This window comes from Entelurus aequoreus, linkage group LG08 (assembly GCF_033978785.1).
Source record: "Entelurus aequoreus isolate RoL-2023_Sb linkage group LG08, RoL_Eaeq_v1.1, whole genome shotgun sequence".
Classification (NCBI taxonomy): Eukaryota; Metazoa; Chordata; class Actinopteri; order Syngnathiformes; family Syngnathidae; genus Entelurus; species Entelurus aequoreus.
In genome coordinates, this window is record NC_084738.1 from 6,254,516 (window position 1) to 6,264,961 (window position 10,446).

Genomic DNA, 10,446 nt, shown 5'->3' on the forward strand with positions numbered 1-10,446 from the left:
ATGCAGACCAACTACCCTCTTATGCAGACCAACTACCCTCTTATGCAGACCAACTACCCTCTTATGCAGACCAACTACCCTCTTATGCAGACCAACTACCCTCTTATGCAGACCAACTACCCTCTTATGCAGACCAACTACCCTCTTATGCAGACCAACTACCCTCTTATGCAGACCAACTACCCTCTTATGCAGACCAACTACCCTCTTATGCAGACCAACTACCCTCTTATGCAGACCAACTACCCTCTTATGCAGACCAACTACCCTCTTATGCAGACCAACTACCCTCTTCCTGTCAACACTCCACAATCAACACGCACTAAAACCTCAACTTTCCTTCTTCCCACTCCTGCTTTTATTTCACCTTCTTCTTCCCGCTCACTCAAATGTTTGGAGATTTTATAGAAATAAAAAGTATTTAATGCACCTCTGTGTTTTGCCAGTGCACTGATATTATTCAACACACTACACAGTCTCCACAACAAGTACACTGATATTATTCAACACACTACACAGTCTCCACAACAAGTACACTGATATTATTCAACACACTACACAGTCTCCACAACAAGTACACTGATATTATTCAACACACTACACAGTCTCCACAACAAGTACACTGATATTATTCAACACACTACACAGTCTCCACAACAAGTACACTGATATTATTCAACACAGTACACAGTCTCCACAACAAGTACACAGATATTATTCAACACAGTATAATGGGCTACATCACCCAAAAAAAGTACACTCAAAGTAAATGTGACGCCGTCCTTAACCAAAACATGTTGCTGATTTTTTATTTTGAAAATAAAAATTTGTACATTTAACAGTAAAAAAAAAAAAGTTGCCGTAAAATATATACGGTGGATTTTACTTCAAAGAACGGTATCACTTAATTTTTACGGTAAAATTCTGTCAACTGAGATGCCAGTTTTCCACTCCACAATCTACGGTTTTTACAGTACATTACTGTAAATAGAAAACCTTTTTTTAAATTATTTTTACGGTAAGATTCTGGCAACTGACCTGCCAATTTGTCACTCTACAATCTACAGTTGTTTTTACAGTACATTACTGTAAATAGAAAAACGTATTTTTATTTTTTTTTACGGTAAAATCCTGGTATTTGAGCTGCCAGTTTTTCACTCCACAATCTACAGTTGTTTTTACAGTACATTACTGTAAATAGAAAAACTTTACTTTTTTTTTTTTTTTTTACAGTAAAATTCTGGGGACTGAGTTTTTTTACTGTGAAATTTACAGTGTTGTTTTTTTATTTATTTTATTTTTTTAACACCAAAGATAGATTACCGGTAAAATGTATGTTTTTTATTTAACAGTGCATTATTGTTAATGGGGGAAAAAACGGCACCACTTCTATTTTTACTGTAAAATTCTGCCGACTCAGCTGCCAGTTTTCTACCGTAAGATCTCCGGTGGTTTTAACACCAAATTACTGTAAAAGTTGAAACCGTTATATTTTACAATTTACAATTCTAGTGACTTATCTGCCAGTTTTTACTGTAAAATGTATGGCAAATTTTAACACCGAATTACTATTGGAGAAAAATGGTACCACTGTTATTTTTACAGTAAAATGTTAGCGACAGAGCTGCCAGTTTTTGTTTTTTTTACTGTAAAACCTACGGCAGTTTTTTTACAGTGCATTACTGAAAACGAAAAAACGGTGTCACTTTTATTTTTACGGTAAAATTCTGGCGACAGGGCTGCCAGTTTAGTTTTTTTTACTGTAAAATCTATTGCCGTTTTTACAGTGCATTACTATAAGTGAAAACATTTTAGCACTTCTATTTTTACAGTCAAATTCTGGTGATCGAAATGCCAATTTTTTAACTGTAAAATGTACGGTGATCTTTACACCAAATAACTGTAAAATTAAAAACTGCACCACTGTTATTTTTTACAGTAAAATTCTAGCGACTGAGCTGTCAGTTTTTTACTGTAAAATCTAGGGCAAATTTTAACACCGAATTGCTATTGGGAAAAACGGTACCACTATTTTTACAGTAAAATTTTAGCGACAGAGCTGCGAGGTTTTTTTTTACTGTAAAACCTACGGCAGTTGTTTTTAGTGAATTACTGTAAATGAAAAAACTATCAGTTATTTTTACAGCAAAATTCTGGTGACTAAGCTGCCAGTATTTTTCTGTAAAATATCAGTAGTTTTTTACACCAAATTACTGTAAATTGAAAGATGGTACCACTCTTATTTATTCACAGTAAAAGTCTGGCGACAGAGCTGCCAATTTGTTTTTTACTGTAAAATCTATTGTCATTTTGACAGACCATTACTGTAAATGAAAACATTTTAGCACTTCTATTTTTACAGTAAAATTCTGGTGACCAAAATAAAAAATGTTTACTGTAAAATGTATTATCGTTTTTACAGTGCATTACTGTAAATGAAAAAATGTTAGCACTTCTATTTTTACAGTAAAATGTATGGTGATCTTTACACCAAATGACTGTAAAATTAGCCACTGTTATTTTCACGGTAAAATGCTAGTGACTGAGCTGCCAGTTTTTACCGTAAAATCTTCTGTTGGTTTTTACACCAAATTATTGTAAATTGAAAGATGGTACCACTCAAAATTCTGGCGACAGAGCTGCCAGTTTGTTGGGTTTTTTACTGTAAAATCTATTGTCGTTTTTACAGTGCATTACGGTAAATGAAAAAATGTTAGCACTTCTATTTTTACAGTAAAATTCTTGTGACCGAAATGCCAATTTTTTTTTTTTTTTTACTGTAAAATTTACGGTGATCTTTACACCAAATGACTGTAAAATTAAAAACTCCCTCTGTTATCTTCACAGTAAAATTCTAGTGACTGAGCTGCCAGTTTTTATTGTAAAATCTACATTATTTGCGGTGCATTACTGTAAATAGGGAGGGGGGCGGTATCACCTTTATTTTTACGGTAAAATTCTGGCGACTGACCTGCCTTTTTTTTTTTTAACGTAACATTTACTATATTTTTTATGGCGTCCTAAAGAAATAAAAATAAAAAGTGTAAACAACAATGCACTGTGTTGGCCACTAGATGGCAGTGTCGTCTTGCCCCGCCCCCTCTGCGCCGCCTTTGCTGTTTCACTTGGAAAATAATAAATAAATAAAATATAATAAAATAAATAAATAAATAAAAACAAGATTTTATTTTTTTTATAAATAAATTAAAAAAATAAAAATTGAATAAAAAATAACGCCTAACGGCTAATATGTCGTGCGAAGGCTGCACTAGCACACATGCTAATCCCGTGTCGCTCCGTAATCTTTAAATCCATGTTGAATTAGATAAAAGGCAGTGCAAATACAAGTTTGAGGAGACAATTAGAATCAAAATATTTCTCCAATTTTATCTTTTAAATCACACTTACGTTTTTTTATCAATATATTTCTCTGATGAAGTGACCCTTAATGTTTTTATGAGCCATGTCGGCTGGCCATGACACGTTTGATGACCAGTGCCAAAATCTGAAGGGAGATTGTCGCCACTTTGTAGTCAAATCCAGCAAGCCTCCCCGCAATGACGTGACATTTAAAATCAAAATATTTTCTTTATACTCATTAGGCGATTGTCGTGCAATCTGTTGTTTCGCTTTTGTGTCGTCGTTGTTTGCTGTTTAATAACCGCAGTAACGCGTGACGGCTGCAATTACATGATGTCCGCGAACGCGCCGCCATGTTGTGCTTCCGTGACGTAACCCGGAAGTGACGTCAATAAATCTCGGTTACACGACAAAAAATGGCCAGCAGGGGGCGGCAGTTGGCCGTGTTTGTCTATTTAGTCGTCATTAGTACGTACTTCGGAGTATGAAAACGCGCGGAAGTCATTACAGAAGCAATCGTTAAGTAAGCAATGGTAATATGTCAACATAGGAAGTGAACAAACAATCGCTATTTGCGTGCTGAGACCTTTTGTCATGATTTAGCTGTCCAAATAGTTGCCTGACTGCATTAAAGACCCGGTCCGGTTGACATTGGCAGATCGATACCGGATGTAGTATCAATATTGTATCGATACTAGCGTGATAATACCGATTTTAATGAGCTATTGTATTACTTTGTGGCTTATTGTTGTGTTTGTTGCTGTTAAATTGTTCACAGATAAGAATTATGTTTGCCAAAAAATATTTATTCTGTGTTTTATTGTCCCTAAAACCATGAACAAGTTAAAGATAAAATAACAAAATAATGTCATCAATTTTAAGTACAGAAGAATTGGTATCAATATTGAGCTGCAGTATCTTTTTCCCCCCCTCCAAATTGTATTTGACACAGAAATTTTAACAATATAAACATAGAAATAAACATGTCTTCTTCACATTTTTTCAAACTACATATATTAAAATTATTTTCTCTAGAATTTTCTAACAATAATCACTTATGATATATTATATTTACTACAATATATTAAAATATTAAAACAAACCTACCATAAATACTTTTTTTTTTTTTTTACAATAAAACATGTGCAAGGGATAACGCTTTAAGAATTAAAGAAAAATCAAAAAAGGCATTATAGTACACATTCATTTGGTTGTATGAAGCTTTTCTTATTTATTTATTTTTTTAAAGGAATTTTTCATGACCTTTCTGTTTTTCTTTGTCATGGATGGATGGATATCTAGTGAGTTAAATACATTGTTTTCAAATTCCAGAATAAAACTACAGTAAAAAAAAAAAAAGAAAAAAGTTTTACATGACATTACTCTGGATTTGTGAATATGGACTTTTTCCTAGACAAAACAGTTTCAAAGCAAGTCTAATATTTTTGCCCCAAAATACTTCAAAGAGGAACATTTAATGTAAAGTAATTGGAGCCTTAAATATGTCAATAAATCATTACACTGTTGATTTGTATGTTATATTATTATTGTTTTTGAGCCATGACAGAACCCCCCCCCCCCACTAAAAGTATAGGAGATCCAAAAGGGGCCCACTCATAAAAGTGTTAATTATTTTATGTCTACTTTCAACACTTAATTCTCTAGAACAACTTCAGATCTAAATGTCGATTACAAGTTATTTTTATTTTATTTGTGTTTTACTCCCTTTTTGCCAAAGCAAACTGCAAACAAAGTTTTATCTGGCAAACACACAAAATATGCAAACATTTCCCCCCACAAATCTGTCAAAGTGTAATATATGCTGTGAAGTAATTGGAGCCTTGAACTGGTCAATAATTCATAACAACACTGATTTGGAATCATTTTAGCAATGACATTTTAAAAAAAAAATCCCATTAAAGTACTTAAGTTTTTATTATGTTTGTTTTTTTTATATGCCCTTTTTGCCAGAAAAAAACTTTTTTTTATATATGACAAACACACAAAATATGCAAACAAATCTGTCAAAGTGTAATATATGATGTGAAGTAATTGGAGCCTTGAACTGGTCAATAATTCATAACAACACTGATTTGGAGTCATTATTATTTTTTGAGCAATGACATTTAAAAAAAAATCCCATTAAAGTACTTTAGTTTTTATTATGTTTTTTTTTTTTGTAAATGCCTTTTTTGCCAGGAAAAACTTCTATATTATATGACAAACTGAGCAATGACATTTGAAAAAAATCCCATTAAAGTACTTAAGTTTTTATTATGGTTTTTTTTGTATGCCTTTTTTGCCAGAAAAAAACTTGTTTTTTATGTGACAAACACACAAAATATGCAAACATTTCCCTCCAAAAAGATTTCAAAGTGGAATATTTGATGTGAAGCAATTGGAGCCTTAAATAGGTCACATGACACACATGTTCTGGTCCTGTCCCAGTCTGAAAGCCTACTGCATTAATATTTTTAAACATCTTGCAGATGCACTAAATTTTAAATTGACGCCTTGTGCAGAATTGGTTATTTTTTTGGAATTTCCACCAAACTATCAAAACATGAAGCAGACTTTTAGGGATAGTATCGCATTTGCATCATTGATACCTCGTAGAAGGATTTTTAAGGACCTGATGTTTCAGGTCCTTAAAAAATAAAGAAAAAAAAAAATAAAAAAAAATAAAAATAATTACATTCAAAAAATGGTTGATTAAAAGTTTTGTTTTTGTCTTTTTTTCCTTTTTAAAAAAAAAAATACAGTATTTTTTTTTTTTAGAATGTGCTGTCAAAAATACATATTTAGGACACTAAACAGTACAACAAAAAGTTTAATCCAAAATAATTGCATTTAAAAAATCGTTGATTAAAAGTTTTGTTTTTCTCGTTTTTTACGTTTTTCTTTAAATACAGTATTTTTTTTTTAAATACAGTATTTTTTTTTATTTAGAATGTGACGTTAAAATACATATTTTGGACACTAAACAGTACAAAAAAAAGTTTAGTCCAAAATAATTAAATTTAAAAAATGGTTGATTAAAAGTTTTATTTTTCTCGTTTTTTACGTTTTTTTAAAAAATACAGTATTTTTTTTTTTTAATGTGCCATCAAAAATACATATTTTGGACACTAAACAGTACAACAAAAAGTTTAGTCCGAAATAATTACATTCAAAAAATGGTTGATTAAAAGTTTTGTTTTTCTTGTTTTTTAAGTTTTTTTTAAAAAATACAGTATTATTTTTTTAGAATGTGCCGTCGAAAATACATATTTTGGACACTAAACAGTACAACAAAAAGTTTAGTCCAAAATAATGACATCAAAAAATGGTTGATTTTTCTTGTTTTTTACGTTTTTTTAAAAAAATACAGTTGTTTTTTTTTAGAATGTGCCATCAAAAATACATATTTTGGACACTAAACAGTACAACAAAAAGTTTATGGATGGATAGTCTAAAATAATTACATTCAAAAAATGGTTGATTAAAAGTTTTGTTTTTCTCTTTTTTTCCTTTTTTTTAAAAAAAAATACAGTATTTTTTTTAAGAATGTGCTGTCAAAAATACATATTTTGGACACTAAACAGTACAACAAAAAGTTTAATCCAAAAATAATTACATTTAAAAAATTGTTGATTAAAAGTTTTGTTTTTCTCGTTTTTTACGTTTTAAAAAAAAAATACAGCATTTTTTTTTTAGAATGTGCCGTTAAAAATACATATTTTGGACACTAAACAGTACAACAAAAAGTTTAGTCTAAAATAATTACATTCAAAAAATGGTTGATTAAAAGTTTTGTTTTTCTCTTTTTTTCCTTTTTTTTTTTAAATGCAGTATTTTTTTTTTTAGAATGTGCTGTAAAAAATACATATTTTGGACACTAAACAGTACAACAAAAAGTTTAATCCAAAATAATTGCATTTAAAAAATCGTTGATTAAAAGTTTTGTTTTTCTCGTTTTTTACGTTTTTCTTTAAATACAGTATTTTTTTTTTAAATACAGTATTTTTTTTTATTTAGAATGTGACGTTAAAATACATATTTTGGACACTAAACAGTACAAAAAAAAGTTTAGTCCAAAATAATTAAATTTAAAAAATGGTTGATTAAAAGTTTTATTTTTCTCGTTTTTTACGTTTTTTTAAAAAATACAGTATTTTTTTTTTTTAATGTGCCATCAAAAATACATATTTTGGACACTAAACAGTACAACAAAAAGTTTAGTCCGAAATAATTACATTCAAAAAATGGTTGATTAAAAGTTTTGTTTTTCTTGTTTTTTAAGTTTTTTTTAAAAAATACAGTATTATTTTTTTAGAATGTGCCGTCGAAAATACATATTTTGGACACTAAACAGTACAACAAAAAGTTTAGTCCAAAATAATGACATCAAAAAATGGTTGATTTTTCTTGTTTTTTACGTTTTTTTAAAAAAATACAGTTGTTTTTTTTTAGAATGTGCCATCAAAAATACATATTTTGGACACTAAACAGTACAACAAAAAGTTTATGGATGGATAGTCTAAAATAATTACATTCAAAAAATGGTTGATTAAAAGTTTTGTTTTTCTCTTTTTTTCCTTTTTTTTAAAAAAAAATACAGTATTTTTTTTAAGAATGTGCTGTCAAAAATACATATTTTGGACACTAAACAGTACAACAAAAAGTTTAATCCAAAAATAATTACATTTAAAAAATTGTTGATTAAAAGTTTTGTTTTTCTCGTTTTTTACGTTTTAAAAAAAAAATACAGCATTTTTTTTTAGAATGTGCCGTTAAAAATACATATTTTGGACACTAAACAGTACAACAAAAAGTTTAGTCTAAAATAATTACATTCAAAAAATGGTTGATTAAAAGTTTTGTTTTTCTCTTTTTTTCCTTTTTTTTTTTAAATGCAGTATTTTTTTTTTTAGAATGTGCTGTAAAAAATACATATTTTGGACACTAAACAGTACAACAACAAGTTTAGTCCAAAATTATTACATAAACAAAATGGGTGATTAACTCTTTTATCGATCTGCTCTATGATACAGCAGATCGATAAAAGTTTTGCTTTTCTCGTATTTTACATTTTTTAAAAATACAGTATTTTTTTCTTTAGAATGTGCCGTTAAAAATACATATTTTGTACAACAAAAAGTTTAGTCCAAAAATAATAACATAAAAAAAATGGTTGATTAACTCTTTTATCGATCTGCTGTATTATACAGCAGATCAATAAGTTTTGTTTTTCTCCTTTTTTAAAAATACAGTTTTTTGTTTTTTTTAATGTGCCGTTAAAAATACATATTTTGGACACTAAACAGTACAACAAAAAGTTTAGTCCAAAATAATTAAATTTAAAAAATGGTTGATTAAAAGTTTTGTTTTTCTCGTTTTTTATGTTTTTAAAAAAATACAGTATATTTTTTTTTAGAATGTGCCGTCAAAAATACATATTTTGGACACTAAACAGTACAACAAAAAGTTTAATCCAAAATAATTACATTTAAAAAAATCGTTGATTAAAAGTTTTGTTTTTCTCGTTTTTTACGTTTTTTTTTAAAAAATACAGTATTTTTTTTTTTAGAATGTGCCGTCAAAAATACATATTTTGTATAACCAAAATTTTAGTCCAAAAATAATGACATCAAAAAATGGTTGATTTTTCTCGTTTTTTACGTTTAAAAAAAAAAAAATACTGTATTTTAAAAAAAAATACTGTATTTTTTTTTTTTTTAGAATGTGCCGTTAAAAATACATATTTTGGACACTAAACAGTACAACAAAAAGTTTAGTCCAAAATAATTACATTCAAAAAATGGTTGATTAAAAGTTTTGTTTTTCTCGTTTTTTACGTTTTTTTTTAAAAATACAGTATTTTTTTAAAAAATGTGCCGTCAAAAATACATATTTTGGACACTGAACAGTACGACAAAAAGTTTAGTCCAAAATAATTACATTGATTAAAAGTTTTTTTTCCTCGTTTTTTACGTTTTTTTAAAATACAGTATATATATATTTTTTTTACAATGTGCCGTTAAAAATACATATTTTGTACAACAAAAAAGTTTAGTCCAAAATAATGACATCAAAAAATTGTGGATTTTTAATTGTTTTTTAAGTTTTTTTACGTTTAAAAAAAAAACTGTATTTTTTTTAGAATGTGCCATCAAAAATACATATTTTGGACACTAAAAAGTACAACAAAAAGTTTAGTCCAAAATAATTACATTCAACAAATGGTTGATTAAAAGTTTTGTTTTTCTCGTTTTTTACGTCTTTTTAAAATACAGTATTTTTTTTTTTTAGAATGTGCCGTCAAAAATACATGTTTTGGACACTAAACAGTACAACAACAAGTTTAGTCCAAAATTATTACATACAAAAATGGTTGATTAACTCTTTTATCGATCTGCTGTATGATACAGCAGATCGATAAAAGTTTTGTTTTTTACGTTTTTTGAAAATACAGTATTATTTTTCTTTAGAATGTGCCTTTAAAAATACATATTTTGTATAACTAAAAATTTAGTCCAAAATAATGACATAAAAAAATGGTTGATTTTTTTCGTTTTTTAGTTTTTTTAAAAAAAATACAGTATTTTTTTTTTTTTAATGTGCCGTTAAAAATACATATTTTGGACACTAAACAGTACAACAAAAAGTTTAGTCCAAAATAATTACATTCAAAAAATGGTTGATTAAAAGTTTTGTTTTTGTCGTTTTTTACGTTTTTTTTAAAGAAAAATACAGTATTTTTTTTAAAATGTGCTGTCAAAAAGACATATTTTGGACACTAAACAGTACAACAAAAAGTTTAGTCCAAAATAATTACATTGATTAAAAGTTGTTTTTCTCGTTTTTTACGTTTTTTAAAAATAAAGTATATATATATTTTTTTACAATGTGCCGTTAAAAATACATATTTTGTATAACAAAAAAGTTTAGTCCAAAATAATGACATCAAAAAAATGGTTGATTTATCGATCTGCTGTATCGCCCACCCCTTTAGTAGTCTGGTCACTCACGAGCACGCGCCTTGCCCACCTCTTGCGTGCGCGCCGCCGACGGAGTGACGCGTTTTGCGCATTTCCTGCAGTAAGC